The 25,232-nt window shown below is 40.4% G+C and overlaps 1 protein-coding gene and 1 long non-coding RNA gene across 32 annotated transcripts in view; one reads left to right on the forward strand and one right to left on the reverse strand.

Moving 5' to 3' along the window:
- Ptprd (protein tyrosine phosphatase receptor type D) overlaps nucleotides 1-25,232 on the forward strand; it is a 1,324,101-nt gene that overhangs the window by 815,854 nt on the left and 483,015 nt on the right. For 29 of the 30 annotated variants that reach the window (XM_076934730.1, XM_076934744.1, XM_076934736.1 and 26 more), the window contains exon 1: nucleotides 15,190-15,327. The exons of the other annotated variant lie outside the window; for it this stretch is intronic. The gene's annotated coding sequence lies outside the window, so the exon portion shown is untranslated. Of the gene's footprint in view, nucleotides 1-15,189; nucleotides 15,328-25,232 lie in introns of those variants that run through there. 30 annotated transcript variants of the gene reach the window in all.
- The window catches only part of LOC117708884 (uncharacterized), a 45,871-nt gene that overhangs the window by 7,511 nt on the left and 13,128 nt on the right, over nucleotides 1-25,232 (reverse strand). The window contains exon 1 of one of the 2 annotated variants that reach the window (XR_004606857.2): nucleotides 13,453-14,388. The exons of the other annotated variant lie outside the window; for it this stretch is intronic. This is a non-coding gene — a long non-coding RNA (uncharacterized LOC117708884). Of the gene's footprint in view, nucleotides 1-13,452; nucleotides 14,389-25,232 lie in introns of those variants that run through there. 2 annotated transcript variants of the gene reach the window in all.

Below are 25,232 nucleotides of genomic sequence, written 5' to 3' on the forward strand. Positions count from 1 at the left end.
GACTCCCATCCGTAGATAAGAATCCTTGTCTTTTGTTTTTTTAAATGAACTTTCCAAAGGGAGTTTATGGTACAGAATGTAGATAGGGGTTTACCATGTATCTCACTGTCCACATCAGGCAGCCCCAGGCAATTCCAGTCCTAGAAAGTTCCTGCCTGATGGCCTCCTTTTCTTTTCTTTTTATCACTCATCTTTCTCTGCTAGGCTGTAGACCCATGCATCTGACGCCCTTAAGTCTAGCATTCCAATTCTTCCACTCTTTAATATCAACCACCTACGCTAGTTACGAAGAAGCATTCATCTTGTTAGAATTGACTGAGGTTCAGAGTATAATTTTTAGGTCTCATTCACTAAGATGAAATCAATGAAATAAAGAGACGTGGTGAGACATTTCTTCATCAATCATTGCCTCATTCAAAGGTCAGCACATATTTGTAATTGACTTTAGAAGTGCTAAGCAAGATTGTGAGTTCTTTTCTACTTGCATCTATTGTATTGCTAGCTCCTCAATCTTGAATGGACCTTAATACTTGCATGTAATTAAAACGGCATAAAAGCAAAAAGGAGGAGGAGGCGGGATGGGTGGGGTTTATGGAATAGGAAATGGGGAAAGAGGATAGCATCTGAAATGCAAATAAAGAGAATATCCAATAAAAAACATTAGCAGCAACAACTACAAAAAGTGTTAAGCATTATCCTAGGAACTCGTGTTCTAAAGAAAATCAAACCTTTTCAATCTATAACCTTGGGAAGAGTAGATTCTAATAAAGAAGAAGAAAATTAAGCTAATAGTTCTTTTTTAAAAAGGGATTCATGTGAACATGACCGCTGGCAATTATCAATCAGTAGAAAAATTAGGTAGGGCAATAGGTCAGTGTTGATGACATATTTTATGCCATAGGGGCAGGGTGTGTCACAATGCATATTCCTTCCTTTGGAATTTCTTGACTGTGTTTATCACGGTGATATTTTATGGGAAAGAAAATGAATGAGATGGAGTCCCTGGCCCTCAGGAGCCCACAGCTCACTGGGAGAACCTCACCACTTGCTCTATTAAGCAGACAGACATGTCTTGGGGACATAGTACTATAGTAATAGTGTATACATTGACCAAACTGAGCAGATTGCAAGTATGCCAAGACTCTTAGTAATTTCCATAAAATCACTCTCATTTCATGTAAACAGCTGGTGAGTAACTCTTCTTTCCACCAACATCATTCATATTTGAGAACTTCCTTAATGCAATGATGACTTGTTTTTCTAATTGTTTGCCAGGGATTGTTTGAGCCCTTATTGAAATGTACTTGCTTAGGTCTTCCACAGCAACTTGGCTGGTTTCTTGTTGTACTGGCAAATGCTGTCTCCTGTACTGAAAAATTTGTTCTTTCAGAATCATGTGTACTGTCCCTGGATGGGTTTCATTAAAATTTAAGATTAAAAAACACAGACTTTTAAAGTGGCAACAGAAGAGAACTTCGTATTCACAGGCTTTTTATAAATGTAGGTCACATCCTGGATAGTATGCCATTTTATCCCAGTTCTATGATGTTTTGTGCAGATACCTGACTCAGAATTTTCTTATTCACCAAGAACACAGAGAGAGGCTGAATTATGGATAAAACTCCAAGCTTATATAAATAAACAATCTTACTTTCATACAAACATGTATCCCCAGCCTTACAAATGTTGTAATAACACATTGTTAGCAAGATAACTCAGTCATGTGACTGAACAACACCAAGCGAGGAGTCTTTGTTTTCCCTTTTGTCGTGGTCAGATCCTATCACGCAGTTATTTCTGAGCAGGTGACATAGAGATTGCTTTCTCTACTCAATCTCCAGGCTCCTTTATCCTGTTTGTATCCTCCCGATCAATTTCTACCTCTTTCCTTCTTATGAGATGATGCAAGAGTAAAAAATGACTTGACAGGAGGTGGACACATGTTACAGGTGGTACCATTCTGGTTTATAACTTTGTACTTTTTGTTATAGGTATGAGCTGACTTTGTAGCAGTGTTTGAACAGTTAGTTTTTATCCAAGAAGTGGAAGAAGCAACAGCTTTTGGCCATAGCTGGTGATAGATTGCATTGTTGAAGTTTTGAACATGCTGCCATCTTGCTGAAGATAGTTCATTCCTCCTTAGCAGAGCCTCCAGATGAAGGTGCTGGCTTGCATTGTAGGCCAGCTCTGGTCAAATGTCTTATTTCTTAACTGTTCTGAACAATGAGTATAGGTAGTTCTTCCTGCTCCGTATTGGTGAAATCTCACATCACAGTGTACACTCAGTTGTCCTGTTTCTTTTTTGCTATACTAAGTAATTTGTCACAAGTTCCCTTTTCTCCACATGTTGGAGCTCTTTACCTTGGTAAACTTTTCGCCCTTCCCATGACATTTTTATATAGCAGCTCCCACTGCTATGACCGTGTCAGCATCAGGGGTAAATGACAGACAGGAACTCTGCTATCAAAGGTACTTCCAAAGGCCATGAAAGTCAATCACTGGATAAGATCAAGAACTTGGTTCTAAATATAAACTCTTTCTCAGCACTTGGAAGTAATAAATTCTGCCAAACTTATGCTCTACCCTAAGATTCCCCATAGGAAATCTGCTCCTTCCTAAATATTCTCTATTCTAAGGACTCATTCAAGGTGAAATTTGTCTCATTGAATGCTAAATTGCTGATTCTATGCCCCATCTTTCTTTGGTGATACTGTGTTAACATAAAAACTTGCATTTTTCAGCTCTGAGAAAGTTCTTTTTCTGCGTGCTTTTGGGGGGCCTTTTGCAATGGTAAAGACGTACCCAGGGCTGGCAGCTTTGGCTTGATTATCCAGTTTATTTGTTTGGGTTGTATATTTTGAACATATGCCCGGGGCTTTTAAGAAGAGTGATGGGACCATGCGTACAAATAAAATTGAAAGCAGTGACACGAGCATTGCCAACACTTTAATTACCTACCTAGCAACGTGTGGGCTTCTTTGATAGTTTAAAGGGCAAACAAGAGGGAAAAGTGGGGTACCTGGTGGTCTCAAACAGGATGACATAATACCTAGCTTATCTGCTTATCTGCTTAGCAGGCAGGAAATAAAAAGGCATAAAGCCCTTTTACCCCTTTGGCTGTTTAAAGATATGGCAAAGTGCCTTGTGTCATTTTCTCAATACCAATACCCTTTCCAGCCAGGCACTATCAGGACTGAAGGTCAAATTCTGAGGCAGTCAGTGTAGTCACTGATGTCAGGTGACAGGAATAGTCCCCTTCCTCCACACCTAGTGTTTCTTTCAAGTAGTGGCAAATCACAGGGTATTGCACTTTCAAGAATGTGTATTCACGTCTGTGGCATAACTATCTCTGTTGCCCACAGGGAAGAATGCCAGGCTCCACAACCTCTCTTTCTGTGACAGACAGATTCCCAGAAACTGTGCCCAGAAGAGCTGGGCAGTTGCTCCCCACTGAGACCTTACTAAGCCTGAGTGGTGAACCAAAAGAATTTGGAAAGTATGAGAATCAGGAAGGGGTGGGTAGTTGATATACATTTTCTTTTCTTTTAGGTCCTGAGGTCCCCACTCACCCCTTGCAGCTACAATTCTGATCAACTGTATTTCATTCCAGACACAAAATCAAGACCCTCTCTTCTTCCAGGCTCTGTGGGGAGCAGGAGTCATTAGAGGGCAGAAATAACATTGTCTCCTTCCTTACAAAATGTGGTTTTATTCTAAGGCTTTTTGCAGGGTTTACTTAAAATTACATGTCATATATGAGACTGGTTTTCCAATGCACATATTATGCTGGGCAAGCTATGAGCCTATCTTCACCCCCCGCCCTGTTTTTGTTTTTCTTTTTGTTTTTAACTGTTGGGAAAAGGCAAATGGCACCACAGAGTTCATGGCCGATTCTCCCCTAGTGAAGCAGCTAGAACGGAAATATCCTGGCAGGTTGCTGGCTTTGTACTTCGATGTCCAGTAAATTTCATGTAATTACAGCTGCCGGCTGAAGGACCCTGAGGTCTCTGCAGGCTGTTAGGACGTTAGTTATAGCCAGGAGGGAAGTGGGTAGGATCCAAGTCCCCACAAATGTGCTAGGAACTGGGCATTTCTATCAGAGTAGAGGCTGTTATAATAGGCCAGCCAAGCAAGGCAGAACTCAAAAGCTTATGAAGACTGAGGTAAGACCTGTGACCTGTTCCCTTCTACCACTTTAAATGGTAGAAGAAAGCAGAGGTGGGATGGAGCAGGGGGCGGAGGCAGTGGTGAAAGGAGATAGGTAAAAGGCAGGTAGCTTTATAGGGAGTGTCAGATTCTGTTCTGTTGTACTGGAATATCATCCTAGGAACAATTAAACAAATCAAAGAATCTGAATTGTGCTATCATGGTAGTTTTCAGAATTGCCTGAAAAGCTTGCCCAAAGTATTGACTCCCAGCAACTAAGGCTACATTTTGGACTCTGGAGCAACTCATAGCCTGGGTTGCCTGTAGAATGTGTATGTTAGAAAATTATAAGAAACATTAAAAAAAAGATTGGTCTCTCAACTTTCCTTATGAACTAGAAAATGTCACAGGTATGTTCATTCTGGGCCAATAAAGAGTAGCCCTATCCACATATCTGCTAGGAACTCCTGGAGGGAGATGTCTGTTCAATATGTATTGATAGATTCTATTATTAGAGTTTACCAAGAATATTTCTTTCTCAAAAAAAAAAAAAAAATGAATTCCTTGCGGCAAAAAAAAAAAATGGGAGCAACTACTTTCTTTCTCAGAAGTAGTAGTTATTTTTGTTCCTAATTTAACTCTGAAAATAATATGCAGGTAGCTGGGGTAGTTCCAATATGCTTCTGAGCAAGACTGTTCAGTTCCTCCTGATCTTCACCCACAGCCCCCAGTCCTCCCCTTTCTTATTTAATAAGAACTTGTTTGGGTGGGATGGAATTTGGGCTGCTGTGGAGACAAACTGTCCTCTTTTAATGAAACTGCAGAGAATAAGTTATTAAAGAGTGTTTGTATTATATTTGGATAAAAGGGTTTCATCACCTGTGCCTTGCTCATACACATATCATAACATGATTTGATATGCATAGTTCACATACTTTTCACACAAAGGAGGTCTGATGAATGGGCATTGAGGTGAATGGACCCCCTTGAAAACTAGGCAATAATAAAAGCTAGAAACACCACAGGAGAGTGTGAAACTTTGGGCTGCCACTTAAAAATGGAATTCAGTAAAGGGGCCATTCCTTTTTACTTATGAAATCAAAATTCTTTCACAAAGAATCCAAGAGCTGGGAAAAGAGAAAATTCAGAGATTGGCTAGTCTAGAATTCCTGAATCATGTTTCCTAGAGTTCGCAAATCAAGCTTAGTCATCACCTTAACTAACCATTTGGATCATTTTCAAAGCTTTTAAAATGTAGAGTCCAGAGTCCTGGCCCCAGAGAACCAATTCAGCTGCTACAAGAATGTTGTGGCCATACAGTAAAGTTCAGAGATTGTAATATATAGCAGGGTTGTAAATAACCATGTTAGCATTTAGCAATACAAACATTTGTATTGCTTGTGACTCATGATGTGATAAACAATTATGTTTCCTGAAGTCAAGATCACAGAACATATTAAACTGAAAATAATTATGTTGTGTTTGAGCTACAGTGTATCACTATGGTGCACTGGCTGGGTTGGAACTTTCTACGTTGACCATGCTGGCCTAAAACTCTGATCCCCCTGTTTCTGTTCCCTATATACTTGGATTAAAGGTCTGTGCCACCACACCTGGCTCAACCTTTTCAGTATTTTTTTTATTTTCTCAGGCAAGTGCTAGACTCCAAAACACCACAACTCTACAAAGGTCTATTCACAACACTCTTAGGACAGTCTGCCTCTGTGCAAGGGTCACACAAAAGACTAACCCAGTTCTCCCTATCAACCAGTTATAGCTTTTCAGTCTGAGAACATACAAGAGGATAGGAGCTGGCCTGTGGAAGAGGCATAGAGACTGGGAAAGAAAGGAGTATAAAGAAAGCAAATGAAAGGCACATGTGACGTGAATATCCAGGTAAGAATTCATCACACAGAATCCAAAACAGCTTTCAGTGCTTGCTCTAATTTTTGTCTTGTTCTCCTCTTTAGAACTGGCAAAGGTGAACAACATGGTAATCTGAGAATCTTATAATGAAGTTTCATTTGGAGCTGTTTTTGGCGTCAGTGTATAAACACTGAGATAAAAATGAGAAATAATTCAATAGTCCTTTTCCCTTCTTACCTCCACTTCTTCAGGGACTATTTTCTTTGGAAACTGGGATTTAGCAGGAGAGCCCTCTCTGAGGTGTCTTGCCCTGGAGTCCCTTAGTGGGGGAAGCAGATGTGAGCTTCTGTGCTTTACTGGGCCCCATGCTGTTTAGAGTCCCATGTTAGTTCTTCTCCAAGCTGAATTAAAAATAAGAAACTGGGGTGCCAAGGAATGTGCATCTCACTGGCTACTTGCTTATCATGCATGAGATCCTGAGTCTCCAGCACTGTGCAAACTTAAAGAAACTGTTAAGGCTGTCTGTTGTTCCTCACATTAGTTTTAACTCAGATTCCTTAAATTCCTCTGTTCTCTTCCCAGCATAGTCTCCTGGCATGAGAACATTCAAGGTAGGATTAAACAAAGTGGTTCTGCAAGAGATGATTAGGTTTCAATTGGCATAAATTCCCACTGACTCCATCCAGGTCATGTTTGTATTTATTGTATTTTACTATTCTAGTAAATAGATAAATACAAACAATTTTAGCCATAGAAGAATCTTGAGGAAAGAGGGTGTTAAAAAAATACTATTTTTTAAACAAGTTTCAGTGGCATAGTTATTTACCTAGAAAGAGATTCTAAAGATCTCAGAGGAAGTACTGTTTATATTTGGGCAACAGAATCAGAAAATCAAACAATATATAAAGTGAGAGGTTTCTTTAGGGATGGTGATGCACTTACTGTGTAACTGACTGTTAGAAAAAGAAAAATGCAGTTTGATATAGACAGCACTAGAGGCTAAGACATTGGAAGTAAGGATTTGAAATTTAGAATAGAAAGATAGGCTCCAGTACCATTCGACCTGTGGATATTGGATGGATCTAGACCACTTGTGAGTAGCTGAGCCACTGAATTCTCAGGGTAGTAGACTTGGATAACCAAAACTGTGTTTTATCTGAATTAATAGGACAGCATAATGTGAAATGGATTGGAGCACAGTCAAGAAAAGATTGAGAAGACCATGCAAAAAAATTATCAACATAGTAGCCCAGAAATGTATAAAGACATTTGTAATGGAAAGATAGCTCTTTAGTGGAGAGAAACAAATAGGTAAAACATAAACTTAAAGAAATGACCAACTAGATAACTAACTAAGAATGGTGTTTGCCCTTAAACCCTTGTCTGGGCTTGTTTACTGTTACTAGTTGTGGAGGTATGGCTAATGAGTTTTCAAAAAGAAGGTGACATGATCAGATAGAAAATAATATTTATAAATATTGTGAGAACTATTTCTAATTGTGTACTCAGTTAAAAATAAAAAGGCCAGTACCAGTTAGAGTCATGAAATCACCAGTTAGAGTTATGAAAGCTTTCCCCTATTCACTTGATAAATAATTCTGACATCTTAGAAGAACATATAAAACTAAAATTTCTCTCATCAAAGATTCTGTGGAACTATGAATCTATCTAGTTCTGCTCAGATTCTATTATTCCCTATGACAGTTCTGTGCGTGCTGTGACTGGTGAAACCTAAATGACCGAACTAGGTAATGTCGCCTTGTAGTGCTGGCTAAGAAAGAGTGCACCATAAAGTGGCACCTCACCAGCCACAGTGGGGTTTAAGCACATGCTATCACACTGATCTGTGCAACAGATATTTGTTTGAGATGTGCTTAGAGTCCAGGTGTTGATGGTGATATAAAGACTGTGTGTGAAGGAACTCAGGGCCTACCAGGATGCTCACACATACAGTAAAAAGGCATAAAGATTGGGAAGAAAAAGAAGACATAAACAAGTACATAAAGACAGGGTGGATTCATTCTATTTAATCAGTGTGGGAAACTTTATAAAGGAAGTGATATTTTACCTCAACTGGACTACTGACATTCAATTATTCTAGTTTCCTCATTTCCTATTTTCACCCTTCCTGTTCTCTCAAATATTTATGAAATCCTACAGAGCTTGGCATACTAGGGTAGGAGATTTTTTGGGTTCTGATCAGACAGGAATCTCTTCAAATAGCTGAGAAACTACGCCACCAATTCTGAACTTGAGCAACATTATGTGATATGACTTAAGTCTATATAGCACTATAGGAGACGTAAAAAACAAAAAGAGAAAAGTGAAACAGTTGGAAAATAGTGGTCTTGATGTCTTTAATAACTGCTCTTGCATGCATGAGGACCAGAAAGATCTGGTAACTGTGAGCTCCTGGCCCAGGGCATAAGGACCTGTTTGTCTCTGAATACTTGTAAGCCCCAAATTTCATATAGACACACTTCTTATGGCTTGGAGACCAACTTATGGTGTTTTGCTTCAGAGTGTCTGAAAGTCATTTTATGAAACCTTGAGAGAACAAACATTTAAAAATAATTTCAAGTCTCTGTTAGTCTTTTCTTCCTAAAAATATGAAACCTGCACTTTATTGGTGACCTTGGTTGTTGGGTGTTTTATTTGCTTTGAAAGACAGCTGGGCTTTAGGTTTTAATTTTTTTTTCTGTTGAATCCTGACGCACATTCTTTCAATAAGGAGATTCAGCTCCCTCCAAGTTGCTGATTGCCAGTCATTAGCAGCCTGCTGCATGTCACAGGCTTAAAGATAAGAGTCAGGCTTGTGCAAATGAAACTTAAGCAAGCACTGCTGTACTTTCCTGTCATTCTCTTAAGCAGTATAAATTTTGGCTGGCTATGGGGTCAATAATAAAATTGTGGTATGCAGTTTAATTTCATTTCCAGGTTATGTTCTACGACTTTGACATTCTGCAGATACTGGCATCAAGACTTTCTTTCTTCCCAAGATTCTCCCCTCAGGAACTGTCTGGGATTCTTTTACATTGTGTGTCCTGTTCTTGTGCCAGTCAGCTAAAGACAGCCTGCATCATCAGCTTCATCAGTTTTGGCTCTCTGTAGAGTGCCCTCTATTCAGTGATTAATTACTAGCTCTTCACTGACTTCTTAATCTTTGCTGTACTTTAAATTATTCCTTCCTTTGCATTATGGTAAGACAAAGAGATGAAACAGAATGTAAATACATGCTTCCCTCTCTTTCTATCTTCTCATTCACCCATCCTTTTAAAATGTCTCAAAAAATTGAGGCCAGGAAGATGAATTAGGGCAGTGACTGCCAAGATTGACCAACTGAGTATGAGCCCCCAAATCCACATAGTTGAAGGAAATAACCAACTTCTGCCATCAAGTTGTCCTCTGACCTCAACATGTGGCTTGGTACACATGTGTCCTTTCCCACAAATACACTCAGCAAATGTATTTCGAAATATTAAAATGGGGCTGGTGAGACAACTGAGTGGGTAGATACCTGCCCCTCAAGCATGCTGAGCTGCGTTCCATCCCCAGGCTCCACATCTTGTCCTTCATCTCCCTGTGGATTCTGTTGCATGTATTAATACACACCAGAGGTACACGCATGAAAGTGTTCACTCACACAGTTTAAAGTAAAAAAAAAACGTATAAAATGTAAAAGATGGATTAAAATTATACATGGTTAGAACAAAAAAGAATAGTAGGCAATTGTTCTTTTCAATGAATGCTTCAGCGTCAAAAACCTGACGTGATGAAAATGTGCTTATGCCTCACCTTAGTAACTGTGCACCCATACGTGTTAGCAATACTGCTAGTTTTCGTTTACCTCAGTTTTATTTTTGGTGAGTCAGGGTCTTACTATGTAGTCCTGGCTGGACTGAAACTAGCTATGAAGACCAGGCTGGCCTTGTATTTGTATAGATCTACTCATCACTGCCTCCTAAGTGCTGGGACTAAAGGAGGACATCACTACGGCTCACCAATAGTGGTATTTTAATAAGCAATTTCTGTCATTTAAAGATGGGAGACCTCTGAATATTGAAACTGTGTAGTTTTAAAAACAAAATTGACACAATTTTCCTGTTTAAAAAAAAATACTAAAAACCAGTGCTTGGTGAATGCATTAATGGAGCTTCTTGACAAATCACCTGTTAAATTTCAGCTGACAGCTTGTCATATGATAATTATAAATAATTGTAATATACGACTATCATAATGCATGCAACAAAAAAAATTAGGAAGGTAATTAGAGTATATCCTTTGTTCCCCCCCCCTTCACTTCTTGATCACATGAAAAAAATTACCCAATGTTTCACTTAGGTTGGGATAGAGCCAGTGGTTAATGGAATGCCCCACTCTACTAAAGAATTTAATGGGAATATCCATTTGTCACAATTGCATGCTGTAATCTCCAGTAGCTGAGCCAATGGAAAATAACATTGCAGCATAATGTCCTCTACACAGTACAGGTGAGGGTGAAATATGGCAACTGAGCTGAGCTGGCCACAGGGGCCTGATTTTTAGTTGTTGTTGTTTGAGAATGATAGATTTTTTTTTTTTTAGTTGTTGTCCCAGGTTGGGGGAGATGTATATTTATTTCATATGCAGAGACTCTGGATGTTTACACACCACTGCACAAAACTCTCACCCACGTCATGTGTACTGAAACCCTATTGGCATGTCAGGGCCCTTTCTATAATAGATGAGAAAGGCCAGGGTCTACTTCAACCATTTCTTGGTGCTGGGTTCGAACTTTCAGACCTGAGGAATTGGAACAAACCATGTAACCTTGTAGCACTGGTTGTAGAATCCACAGCTCTGTTCAGATGAGATATTGGCTCCATTCTTCTTTGAAGTATAGGCAGACTGATAACCCCAGGTATGGGAATGTATCTTCTGTCTCCAAGTTAAGCCACATCTTGTTTATTTTAGGGTCTCTTGGTTCTCTAGTTTGTCTTCATGCTTCCTCCGTGTTAGGAGAGCAGAGCACATGCAGCTGAGAGCTGCTACACGAATTCAGTCTAGGAATTTCTCTTTAGCATTTTAACTTGTAGCAGTGAATGTTTGAGGATTAAAACCATTCATTATTATTTCATTTCTGCTCTTAGCAACAAGTTAATAAAAAATGTTAGACACAGTCTAGCACCTGTAGGAATGGTCTGATATTAGCTTCAGTGCCTGTGAAGCTACACACATGTCATTTGGATCTCTGCTGTGCTTTTCCATTCTAACTGGATTTCATAAAGAAAAAAAAAACTCATACACCCCTTTCAAGGAAAATATGATTAACAGCAATTTATTGCATCTTTTAGTTTATATTTTTTTCATCATTACAGAAATAAAAGCAGTTAGGGTTTGAAAAGATATAGGTGCAAAATTTTAGTTTAGCTACTGGCAAGTTTTCAGAATGGCTAAATTTTGTACCTCATCTGATCCTACTTCTTTACTTAAACCCTGAAACTAATAATATTCATCTAGAAAGGCAAAGGTTATGTCTGGAGATGAGGCCATGACTTCTCAACTTAGGCCCATGATCAAAGTAATTCTTTCTTACTTTTCTTCCATTGGAAAAAAAAAAAACTGTATGTAGCCACTATATTCATGAACCTCTCAAAAGGTCACTGTGTGCCTTTTGAAAACCAGTGGGAGCTGGGTGTGGTACATAGTTCTACAATCTCAGTACCAGGGTAGAGGAGGCAGGAGGATCAAGAGTTCAAGGTCAGTTTTGACTACAAGAGATATTCTTTCTATGCCACCCCATCCATGCAAGCAAAACAACATGACATGGTATCATGCTTACTACATAATACAAGGTAACAGCTATTATGACTGTCAATACATTTATTTTAAAAATTAATTTTGCTATGTGACCTGATAAATGGAAATAAAATCTCACCAGTACTTCTAGAAACAAACTGCTTTGGATGGGGTTCAAAACAAACTCATAGTCACCCTAGCTGAATTGTGCCCTCAAGGGGGTGTGTATCACAGCAAAACTCCAGCGTGCTATTCTTCACAGAATGCCAGAGCTGGAAGGGAACTAAGCAGGTGCAGCTCTATCTCTTCATTTTCTTTTATGCAAATGGCTATCATTTCTAAACAGTCCTCATATGTTGTCCGGTGATGACTTGGAAAAACAGTTGATTTGACCCAGAACTTAGAGATAATTGTGGATATTTTAGCATCAGGGAAAGGGGGCACCTGAATTTGTATTTTACCTTTGCCTTAGAGACCTGGTGTAACCTTGCAGCCTCAGAGACAAAGTTTCCTTGCCTGTAAGGATGAAACAAGACTATTCAGAAACCTACCAACCTCTGATGTTCTTTGGTTAAAATATCCAGAAGACAAAGCAGTCCAGCTGCTGTATGAGATGCTGCAGCATCCGCTGCTGAGTGCACTTGCTACCACTGTGGTCGTGTGTGCCCGACTGGAACCTCACTCCTACTTCTACTTGGATGTCCCTGTTCCTTCTATCTTGCCTTCCTCAGCAGCATCACCCTGCATATGTCTTTTGTACATTAACAGCTGAGACTAGATGCCACTCAGATCCCTATTTCTTTTTTTAAATATGTTTGGTTATAATAGGGACCCAAACATCTAGGACCTTCTGGTGCTGAAGAAGTTGAGTTTGCCATTTATTCATACTGCGATTGCGATTGACGTTGCTCACCTTGGCAACAGCCAGTACTGAATTCTCTAGCTAGTCTAACTTGCTCCTTGTTGGGGAAGAGAGTACTTCCCAGACTATGAACCCCAAGTAGTCAGGCTTCACTGCTAGACTCTTCTCAGCAAGGTCAGATGTGGAGGCAAAAGGCACCTTGTCTTTCCAATACCCAGAGGAGGAATTTCCAACATCTGGATGAGGAAAAGTGGGACTACGAGGTCATGAGGGAGGATGTGGCAATGAGAAAGACAATCTGTAGTTCATATGCTGGAGGAGAGTGGTTTATCAAGGAGCTCAGATTTCTAGATTAATTCTGAGGGTAGAAGGAACAGTTGTTCATAGTCTCTGCACAAGCTTTCAGCGTGTTCCGTTCAAAACTTGGTTAAACATGGCTTGGAACTTGCACAATAATGCAGTTCTTTCTGGTTCTCACTGTAAGGCTAACCATTCAAAGAGGAGAAAAAGGATGTAAATAAGGGAGAATTGATCAAGGATGCGTGTTTACTCCCAACATGTTGAGAAACTAAACAGCATCTCCTAAGATCCCTTCCAAACGGTATGTCTTCTTTTTGCAGTGTACAGTGGGCAGAGGAATACTGACCATCCATTCAGTAATTTTCAAGTGCATGGCATGCAGAGGATTGAAGCGAATATGCAGACAGCTAGAGAGGATAGTCAGGATGCTAAATACTGGACCACTAGTCAGGATGCTAGATACTGGACCACTAGGTTGCTTCTGAAGGGGGTCTGCTTACCTTTGCTCTTTCCAAGACAGTTCGGAGTCTGCAGGAGTAATGCTGTTTGCATTGGCTGGCCTGAACACAGAATGAGCAGTGGAGGTGGCTTGAAGGCCCAGGCTTCACTTCACTTGACCTTTCTCATGGTGTTCCTAATGAATTTTGATGGGCTGGTTGCCAATGGAGGCCTCCAGCTGCTGACTTCCCCCACATGCTGGAGATCATATGAGGAGGGAAGAAGGTTAAACACGTCTTTTAGCTAGCAATCCGCACCAGGCACCTTATCCACCCTGGTCCAACAACTGGTGCCTGTCTGGAGAGGTTTTTGTTGGAGAGCCGGAGAGCAGTGCTTTGCTAATGTAAGAGCAAGTAGCTGAAAGCACCCTAAGAGTTCTCACACCAACATTTGGGTACTTCCTTTCCTTCCTCTCAGCCTTCAAAGTGAGGATCCTACAAAAGTCCGAGAAGGAGGCTGCCAAGGTGAACTGGGATAGACACAACTCATTTTCATCAATGAACGCCCCTTGTATTATTCAACTGCTTTGAATAGGGCGCGACCAGTCTTTCTTCCTCCCGTGCTTCAGGAAGCAGAGCGGGAAGCGCCTGGGTGTGCGAGTGCGTGCACCGGGATGAGTTGAGTGAATCTGAGAGGGTCTTTTCTGTCTGGGTGGATGGATGTTGGGGAGTGACGTCACCCCGCCCCCTCCCCTTCTCTCCTCAGTCTCTCTCTCTCTCTCTCTCTCTCTCTCTCTCTCTCTCTTTCTCTCTCTCTCTCTCTCTTGTGTGTGCGCGCACGCGCTGTGTTTTTGTGTGTTGTGGTGTGTGTGTTGTGGTGTGTGTGTTGTGGTGTGTGTGTTGTGGTGTGTGTGTGTGTGTGTGTGTGTGTGTGTGTACGCTCCCCCTCGCCCAGCTCTCCAGCCTGTCCCTTCTTACTCCAGCTCTGTGGCCCTCAGTGAGTCGGCGGTCCAGATTGAAGGTTCGCCAGCGGGCGCAGCGGACTGGCTGTCCCCGCCCGGGACGCACCCACACTCACACTCGGGCGCAGACGGCACGCACACACAATCCCCAAGCTCTGGGCACAGCGATTCCGTGGAACCTCCAGCAGTTATGAGGATTTTAGAAATCACCCCGACAAGGAAACAAAGAGAGAAGCTTAGAAAATTACTTTGCTGAGCTCCCTCATTTCATTTCCCCAACCGAGCCACCTCGCCGGCAACTGTGACCGCCAGGTTCCCGCCAGGTTCCCGCCAGGTTCAAGGTGTGGGCTGGCCACTCCGTCCTGGCCCTGGCCGGTGTAACCGGGACCCCACTCCCGAGCTGCGGGCACCCCTCGCCCGCTCCCCTCACCCCCGCGGGCCTCAGTATCGGGTTATCTCGCTCGCGCTTCACTTTTGGGGGGAAGAAGACAAGAACCGGAGGGAGGCGCTGAGGGGGGCAGCCGAGTTGCTATTTGTGGCCAAAGAATCTGCTTTAAAAGCAGCAGCGGCGGCAGCAGCAGGAAGGAGGAAACGGGAGAGGCGGAGGGAGGAGGCGAGCCGTGGCCGGACCCCCCAGCAGCGCGCCGGAGCAGCCGCGCGCGTGAAGGAGGAGGAGGAGGAGGAGGAGGGCGCGGAGCAGCGTGGAGGAGCGGGAGGAGCGTGGAACAGCGGGAGGAGCGGGAGCGGCGGCGAGCGGCGGGCGCCAGGGCCGAGGACACGGCGCTGGCAAAGGGAGGCGGGGCGCTCGGCTGCACGGCCGGGACTCCCGCGGACTCGCCACTTGCGGCTGCCGCTCGGGCTGGGCGGCGGCGGCTGCGGGACTGAGCGGCCGCCCGGAGGCGGCACGGCCTCGGAGGGCTGGAGCGCGGTGCTGGGAGCGGCGCGGGCGGCGGCTGCCCCGAGCCGACGTGAGCAGGTAAGCCGTCCGGGTTCTGGAGCCCGGAGCCCGGAGCCCGCTCACCCCGGGACCGTTGTGTGCCTGGAGCGACTCCACTCCGGACACTGTTCAGCCAGAGGTAGGCGATCTGCCCCGGGCGGCAGCGGCCCGTTCTTGAGGGCGATTTTGGATTCTCTGCTCCGAACTAGTGCGGAGAAGGAAAAATAGGAGACACTCGAGGGTCCGCGACTGCTTGCGGGAGGGGGGTGTTTGGAGCGCTTTCTGTGGCCGGGTCGGAGCTCTAGTTCTGCTGCTGGGAAGCTGTTGGACTCACACACACTCGTTCCAGGAGAAAGAAACACATAATTTATTATGAAGAGTTGAAGTAGTAGGAAACAATTCAAAAAGAAAGCCACCAACCAAAGATCCCCTGCTTTGCTACACGCTAGTTGTAGGCTTTTCCATAGACATGTTAAAAACAACAACAAAAACTTGCCCTGGTTCTTCTCCGCGACGTTGATTTTATTTTAAATCTTTAACAAGTGAAGTCAGTTTTGGTTCCGCTTAGATTTGTTTTTTGAACAGTAAGTATGAGCTTGGTTTTCATTAATTGTGTGGTCTAAATTACAAATAGTAGTGCCGTTCTTCAAAACCCGGACTATCACAACCCACTTGTGTTGTTTCCAGTTCGCCTCCCACTACTCTACTTGCCTTGCATCTTCTGTTGCCTGGGTTTCTTCGACTGGATTATATCCCCCAGCCTCTGCACCTTAAATGCCCTGGAAGATTCCTGAGGGATCGCTGGCCCTGTATTTGTTCTTAAATTGTTTATCTTTTCTCCTTTACGTGCTAGCGAATTAAGAGACAGCAGCTCACAAATTTTTAGCCCTTTAGTAACTAGTAACTGTTTAGTTCACAGATTTGAGGTTGTAATTAGCTACAAATGCGGACTTTGGTGTATTTATTCTTTTTGCCGGTCTGTAGCACAACTACGCTGACTCCCTTCAACCAGAGGCACTTCTGATGGTGTGCCTATTTCTCTGTCTCAGAGTGCACACACCAAGGTCTCAACTTGGTGCAAATCCAGGATGATACACCCGAATTCAAAACATTTTGATTTAAACGAATCTTTAAATGATCCCAATTGTGAAAACACTGTTGATGTCCATGGAAAAGCTTAGTAGACATTATCCTCCTTTGAACAGATCTCCTATATGGCCCATAGACATTGTACCAAAGAGGAAGCACATTTTCTATGGTGTATCCAAATTCTTGAAACAGATCTCCTAAATGGACAATAAAATTTCCCCTACCTCCTGCCTCCCATAATTATGTACTGTACTGTCCTTTTCAATGGAGCTAGCAATTCTGTGACAGATTTTTTAAATTCACCCGCATGTTATCAGCTATTATTGTACTTTCAAAGTGTGAAATTGACAAGCTGGTCAGTTTCATGAATTCAGCTGTCAGATTGTGTCCAGTTAAAAATTGCTAAAAGCTGTAAATGTGCCTGCCTGGAATTTTCTTTTGTGAAGGAAAGACACAAGAGGATGGAGAATTAAAGGGTGTTATTAATTGTAAATATTTTTAAATAGGTACTGTTATGGAAAACACATTGAAATTTCCACAACCACAAAAGTGTCATTTAGATTTGCCTCTCAAATTTAAAATAATGAGCACTTAATATAAAACCCTTAGTAATGGTGATACAATAGAAATGGGATTCAAATAGGAAAAGTGGCCCTCAGATGTATTTTAAGGCAGATGGGTAAGATACTACTTTCTAATGACATGTAAATAAGCAGATGTGTCAACTGTCTTATTGTGGCAGTTAAATGGCAAAAATTCTTGGCCAGTGAAGTTGGACAATTAATAAAAGTAATGAAATGCATATATATATATATACATATGTATATATGTATTGGTATACACACACACACACACACACACACACACACACAAAACTGCTTAAAATACAGCATGTCATTATTTGACATGATTTTTAAGATAGACACTCATTGAAAACCAAAATACCCCGAAGTCTAGAACTAAAAATTGGATTCCCCTCAACTGCTGCTATTTGCTAAGCCACTAGGGGCCTGTATAACTGTTCTTATATTCAGGAGACACCCTGCTATGGCTTACACAAACCCTTCCTAGAAGACATTTAAGAAAAATACAAGTAGGCAGTTCTGTAAGTTTTTTTTCTTTTTCCTTTTGAAAAACTCTAACCCATGCTCTGGTGTTAGCTGTGAATGCTGATTGAAGGATATTTCAAGAATTTTATTTAGGTAATCTATGGTACTCTGGTATTAGGGTGAATTTCCATATAGACTCTGAAACAAAATACTTATGCAGATTCTTATACAATGCCTGTTTCTTAGTTTGTGGTAAAATAAAACAAGGAAAAAAAATCAATAACTTTTCCTAATTGGTAAGATAAAGGATATTGCTTACACAAGGCAAGTTTAGAAGATAGACAAAGCAGAGTTACTTTAAGGGAAGTATACACACAGATTAATAGTGTGATTAGAATTCTTTTGAGAGTACTGTGTAAGTTCCTGAGGAAGGAGACTCTGAAGCTCTAAGTGTAGTTCAGGCAGCATTTTAGCAACCTGGACTGAGGATGCTGTATACATTTTTAGTGTCTGTTTCAAAAATTTGAAATCGATCAGCTGTGCCAGTCCTGATGACATTAGACAGTAAGGTCAAGTCTACTTACACTGATCTTTTGTTGATTTTCAGTTTTTCACATTGAAACGGGTGATTCTTTGTAGAAGAACCCACTGTAAATATTTCCATATTGGATTCCTTTAGACTTACTTGATCTATCATGGCACTGAACGACTCTGTATTTTAGAGGATACATGTGGAATTATCAACACTGTCTTATGTGAAAAATACCACCCTAAAAAAGATCGATTCTTCAATGTTTTTTTAAAGCATCCCTTGCTAATTTCAGCATGTATTTGTAGGTAGTCTAGAGTTGTAGCTTGTTTGTGACCTCAGAGCATAAGACTTATTAAAGGGTAATATCTTTGACATCTATACAAATGGTCTTTAGTTCTGGCACCCAAAAGTTTCTTTGAAAGAACTTTACCTTTGATGCAGAATACTTATCAGGGTGGCTACACAACACACTTGCAGTTAGCAGTCCAGAAATAATAATGTTCAGTTTTCCAGGGGACTCAATGTGTATTTGGTAAGTCACATTTTTATATGAGGACAGTCATTTTTAATTGAGAAGGTCAATATGAGTAAGTGAGATTGTGTTAAACCAGATTTATTGGTAATCTCTTGCTGCCTTGTGGATTTATTTATTTTTCCTTGCTTAATCCTTGTACTGTTCAGAAAGTCGCTAAGGAAAGCTCTTTAATTGTGATTGCACAAAGGTAGTTTGCTGCCTCAAGCAAAATCAGTACTTTAAAACCTTCTGGTTTATATTATCACTAATTTGCCAAGAAAGACCAAAGAGAGGAGTTATTCTCTGTAGACTGTGAGACTGAGGATCCCTGTGTAATAATACTTCAGCTGAAGCTGGCTGACAATGTGTTAGGAGATTACTTAGTATTTGCCAGTGACTTTTGTTGAGCAGGCGTCACTCGCCTAAGGGTCTGTGGTTTTATATCACAGTGACATTTCTACCAAAGGATGGATTTGTTTGGGATATTCCTTATGGATAATCTCATTTGCTTCCAATCAGGAGTTGGTAATACTTATGAAAACGTCATGTTTGGCTTGAGTATATTTCAACAAGGAAAGTGTCCAAATTTCCCTTTTTTTTTTCAAAAAAAAAAAAAAAAAAAAGAGAAGTATATTTTAGTTTTTCACAGTTAAGCTCGAAGGAAAGACAGCTACAGGAATACATGGTTTGCATTCACCGATTGCTCATCTCATAAAATCATAGCATCTAGTGTGAAAATTGACATTTTGTTCTTCCTGTTATAAGTCTTGGCAAGGTCAAAGAGCAAATGCTCATATTTTGTAGCAGTCTCTAACTAATGGAACCTAAATATTAATGATAAAATGTTCAGTTTGGAGCACACAAGGCAGTCCTGCACATGCCATGAAATTACCTTAATGTGTTAGCTCCTTGTTTCCTGTTTAACAAATCACTGATGGTTTTTATGCAGCTAGCTGATTTCATTGTTTTTTCAGTTAACATTTTATTAATTAAAGTATCATTAAGATTTGGGCATTAAGACTTGGCATTAAAATAACTTAAGATTCTGTTCATTCACATTGCCACACTTCCTAAAGCAACTTGAAAAAAAATGGCCCAAGATGATGCTTGTAGTGTCTACTCTCTCATGATAATTCAGTGGCCAATTTTAATTAGTTCTGTTTGTTGCTGATATACTTAATCAACCAGTCTATATCAATGCTTATTTTTTTTTTAAAAATGTCTTTTCATGGCTCTTTAACCATGTTCTTCTGTTCCCTAAGTCAAATTTCTGTACGTTATAGGCAATAAAATGACAAAAAGGTGACGATTTGGAAAGCAATGGCTGCTCTTTCTATCTGCAAGGACTGGGTCAGGGATAAAGGCAGGCAGACAGCAATGGACCAACCATTTAGGTGCTCTTCTCCCCCAACCTGCTTCGGTCAAACACAGCTTTCCACTACCCATGGCAGTGTGGCACTGACAACATAGTGTTAAGAGTCCCATAGCCGAGCACCATCTGAGCCTAGGCTTTTTGTATTGCTTTGCGCTCACTGACCAGAAAGACTGCCTCACTTTGCTGAGGTTTGACCTTCAGATAACAATGTCAGGAGCTTCAGAGGCCTTTCCATATTGCTGTTTACTGGCTTTAACATTTGTAAATCCGTCAGCTTCTTGAGATTAATTGAATTTCTAAAACGTTAATGGTCTTTAAAGAGCAAAAGAAAAGCCAACCTTTGAGCTCATATAGCAGTATCTAACGAAACTGAGGTTGAGGAATTGATTGTATTTTTTAAAAAAACTGTTTCTTGACTCTGTTTAGAGATTTGTGAAAATTGTATTTTAAAATAAATAGAATGTTCAGCTGTAAGCATTGGATACCAAGGTATAAGAGATACGTATGGAATGTCAATCTATCTATCTATCTATCTATCTATCTATCTATCTATCTACCAACCTACCTATCTATCTTTGCTCCAGCCTTTAAACAGATGGATAGCAATAGGTTTGCTCTAAGGAAAACTCAGGCTCTCTGTCCTATCACATCTGCCTGGGGAGGGAGGCAGCACTTGAAAGTCTCAGTTTCACCATCTCTAAGGTGGAGAGAATAACCATCCAAGAGATGACAATCCAGCTAACTGTGTAATAAAAGTTTCTCTCTCTCTCTCTTTTTTTTTTTGAGGTTAAAAAAAAAAGCTCTATATGTGTTAGCCATGTGATAAGTATGCTTCATGCTAGGCACTTGTTTTATTGTAAATAGCTATCTGGATCATTATCCGTTTGCTCTAAATTGTTGATGACTGGTTTAAAACTCAGATCTGTTAGATGTAGGTGTCTGTATATCCTTCCCTCCTCCTCTGCTTTCTGCTGTGTGTTTGTTGTAATCACTGCAGCTCCTAGAACAATCTTTCTTGCCCAGCGTGTTCATTGCAGTCTGTGCATATTAGCATGCCTCAGTACACCACTATCTCAGAAAAGCTTTCAAACTAAAAGCTAGAAATGACTTTGCCTAGAATGTTCGGGGAGCATTTTCTTTAAAAGTCAAGAATGAATTAATAGATTCCCAAGGATAGCTGTTGATGTGGAACTGCAGTTTGGGGAAAGAAATGCTTAGAAACGCAGTTAATTAAAATACTAAACCAAAATAAGTGCTTTGAAAAAAAGTGCGTTGCATCTTAGAAAGCTGCTCAGCCCTTGCCCAGTGCAGCTGTCTTTTCCTGAAAGATCCAGTTTCAAGAGCAGTGATGGATGGTGGGTGCCTGTAGCCAGTTGTGGGGTTTGCTCTGAGGTCAAATGTGTTGATGGAAGATAGGAATTTACTTACTGCCTTCTGTCTTTCCCTAAAACCCACCAGCACAATTCCACAGAAAGAAATTAGACCAGCCACATCAAATGCCGACACAGTGTCCTAGTATAAGTCAAAAGACATTTGTTTTCAATGTTTAGCATAAGATTATTTTCCATCCTTCCCAATGTTCACTACAACAAAATATTGAATGACACTAATCATTTCTTTTTTCACAAGTGGACCCTCAACTCCCTGGGAAACGAAACATATCTTATCTCCATGTTGTATTTTAATCGAGATATTCTTAAAGGTTTTTAAAGGCGGGGGGGGGGGGAAACATTACCAATTCATACTTCTCTGGTTGAAATGGTTCGGTCTGATTCTTTAGATCTGTTTTTATACCTTAGTCTAATCTTTCTCGCGATTATTTGACTAGCAGGGAATAATCACCTAGAAATACCTTAAATACTCCAAATCTACTTACTGTTCATGTAATCATTCTTATTTATTTTTTTTTCTTGGAGGATTGTAGTAGTTCCATACAAGAATAAAATATTGAAGGAGGCTTGCATGGATGGGGTACTGCTCTGAGCTCTTCCTTGATTCCTTGCTTTCCTCTCTTCATGGATTCTCTCTTCCTGGGATGCTTCGACCTCCTAGATTCCATCTCTGTTATAGACTCTTTGAATATTGATTAATCTACTCAGATCTTCCTATGTTGTCTCCTGGGATATTCCTTTCAAGTTAGCATAGAACCAACAATGTCTGCATAGATTACCCTGAATGTAGATTTCCTAGCACTTGTCAAGTGCCTGTACTAAATTTCTATCAGCTGGATAGATTGTTGTAAATAAAAGGCTTTCCTGAATCTCCAGCTCTGTATAATAAACTTTAAATAATATCTCCCACACAGTATTTGTAGTCATTTTTCTTCACACCATACCTTATCTTATTTAGCCTTCTGGAAGGAACCTTGGTGTCATCCTTTGCACCTTTCTTCTTTCCTTCTTGTTGCTATCCAGTTCTGTAGTTCTATTCCTGGAATTTCTTTATTGTATGGCTTCCTTTCCCTTTTTGACTTTACCATGTGCTTGGATGTTCAACAGTCCATAAATAGCTTTCTGTGTTGTCTTAGTGTTTTCTCTCTCTCTTCTTTGCTGAAATGCAGTGGTTTTCTTTTTCTGAGTCTATACAATCAAGTGCTAACTCCCCATCAACAGCAGGCACAGTCTTCTGCAGCCTGACTGTAATTTGCATGTTCTGCCTGCTCTCTCATTCAGAACCCCAAGGTGACCCGCTTTTGTGCAAGAACAGATCCTGAACTATCCTGGAGGAGTCTGGTGTGGGATTTTCTGCTTCTCCAATATGGTTTTAAGAATCCCTCCTTACTCCATATCTGTTGTATCAATTTGTGACCAATAAAGTCTTTCTAAGTATTGTCTAATCAACTAATGCCCAACTCACTCTATTTTTTTTCTTTAGATTGAATTGAACAAAGGATTTGAATTTGAGTTGAATTTAACTAAAATCACGAATATAAAGAATAAATTCATCATAAGCCAATGGTTCTCAACCTGTGGGTTGCAACCCGCCAAAGAGGTCACATACCAGATTACTATGCATATCAAATATTACATAATGATTCATAACAGTAGCAGATTTACAGTGATGGAGTGGCAATGAAATAGTTTTATGCTGGGGGGTGGGAATCACTACAACATAAGGAACTAGATTAAATGGTCGAAGCATTGGGGAGGTTAAGAACTACTGTAAATATATGCCTATAATGATAGGCTGGGGTTTTAAGAGCTATAGCTTAGAGGCAGCTTAAGGTATGTGAATGCCCTAGGTTGGATGCCTTGAAAAAATCCCAGTACTCTGAGATAGGGGAAATTCAGCACTCTTCTTTGGAGAAAATTTCTTTTAGTATTGCTGATATTTCAGGACTAATGATAGTGCTCTCTATGCAATAGTCATGTTAGTGGTAGTTGCTAATATGTACTGAGTACTTTCTGTATTGCTAGACATTCTGCTTGGTTCCTTCCGTTCAGTACTACGTTTAATCCCTAAACTAATATTATGTATAATAAGTGCTAATTAGATATTTCTATGTTACAGTTTCACAGGAAGAAAAACTGATTAGGAGTGAGCTCAAGGTTGAGATGTGATATGGGTGGATCCCAGGGCCAAAATTGTAAGTTGGGCAATGTTAGCAACCAGACTTTATCTGTTTTACACTTAAGCCCCTCTTTATTGTTTACAAAAAAACAAATGTTAAAAAGCATATCTCACACATAGCAAGCAAATTCTGCTTCTTTGGCACACATTTATGGAAAAATATAAGCATGTGTAGAGTCTCTGTGTCCATTCTGAAGATTCTCTTTCTTATTCTACTGAGAAACACTTTTTTTCCTACAGGGGTTTGGGCAGTTGACCTTTGTGTGTTGTTGCTTTCCAGCTCTGATATGTCAGGTTTCCAAGGCAGTGATGAGCTGCTGAGTTCTGGACTCAGTCCTGGATATGGTTATGTGAAGGATCTGTACCAAAAAGTGATTTTAAAGCAATAAAACCTGGCACTTTCATATTATCCACTAGGAATCAAAAGCATTTTTATAAAGAGAAGTATAAATCAAGCAGGAATCTCCGAAGAGCAGCCTCCCATCAAAGAGGTGGAGCTCTGCCAAGGGGGTGGTGCATACCTGCTCTGTTTGCTGGCAGCCAGCCTACTTCACGTTTATCTGGGAACTTTTGTCCATTAGAATGGTTTCTAAAATATTTGCTTTTACTGCTCTCCTGATAATTTTATTATCAATAACAGATGGGCAAGTTGATTAGTTTTTTTCTCCATTTAACCTGTTTTATAGGAGCTTACTTGAGACTGTTTTTTTTGGGGGGGGGGGAGGAAGTCAAATATTGTTTCAGATAACTATTTCTGACTAATTATGGTTTTCTGAAGAATAAAATTCAGGATGTTATATTTGTTTGATGATTTGGAAAATTATTTGTTTCCTTGACAGCAGGGCACCCTGAAGTTTTAAATCAGACATGGTACATAAAGTTACATAGAGAATGCTTTTTTCTTTTATGAGCGTTTTTGTGTCTTAACATTTAAGTCCTTTGGGTCTAAGTTTCCAAAATGCTTCTCACATGCAAACACTTGGCTATTTAGTCACAAACTTTTCTATAAATTAATCTATTAACCATAACCTCCCGGAAGCATGGGGCAGCACTACTTTCTTTGTGCTGAGAATGCATCCATATTTTGGTTCTTAATTAATATTCTTAAATAAAAATACTTAGAAATTGAGAGTAGCAAATTTAATAAATCTGAGTTATTGAGTTATATATGCTCAGTTACTATTTTAAAGCAATGGTGTCCTAAATATATTTGAATGTGACTTTGTTTTCTAGGTGCAACCTGAAATTGATGTATTTCCACACAAACAAATAAAAGAATGTAGAAGAAAAACTTAACATTTGATTTTATAGTTCATAATTTAGAATATTTTCTCTTGAATCTTCTCTGTGTATCTTGGTACTCAAAGAAGTATTAGCCATTAGCCTCCTTCCAGCCTTCTTCTGTCTGAAGAGATCCAGTATCCTTTTTTTTAATTATTATTATTTATTTATTTATTTATTTATTTTTGGTTGAACAGCAGCTTCATTCTATGTACCTTTGACTGCCTTTGTCTTTTGGCTCTGTAGCCAGCTTGATCTTTAACAAACCCCACGTAAATGTTTGTATTGATATTCAGGAAGTATCACCTTGTGTGGGTAACATGCTGAAAATTTTTCCCCACAGTTAACACCCTGTTGTTGTTTGAGACAGGGTTCCCTGTATCCCAGGCTGGTTTTTAACTGGCTCAGCAGCTGAGGATGGCCTTGACCTCTTGAACCTCCTGCCCATACCTCCCTAGTGCTAGGATTACAGGGAAGTGCCACTACACTTAGTTTTTATAGTTAATAAATGGTTTTAGAAAATAATTTTCATAA

The sequence above is a fragment of the Arvicanthis niloticus genome, chromosome 5 (assembly GCF_011762505.2).
Source record: "Arvicanthis niloticus isolate mArvNil1 chromosome 5, mArvNil1.pat.X, whole genome shotgun sequence".
Lineage (NCBI taxonomy): Eukaryota > Metazoa > Chordata > Mammalia > Rodentia > Muridae > Arvicanthis > Arvicanthis niloticus.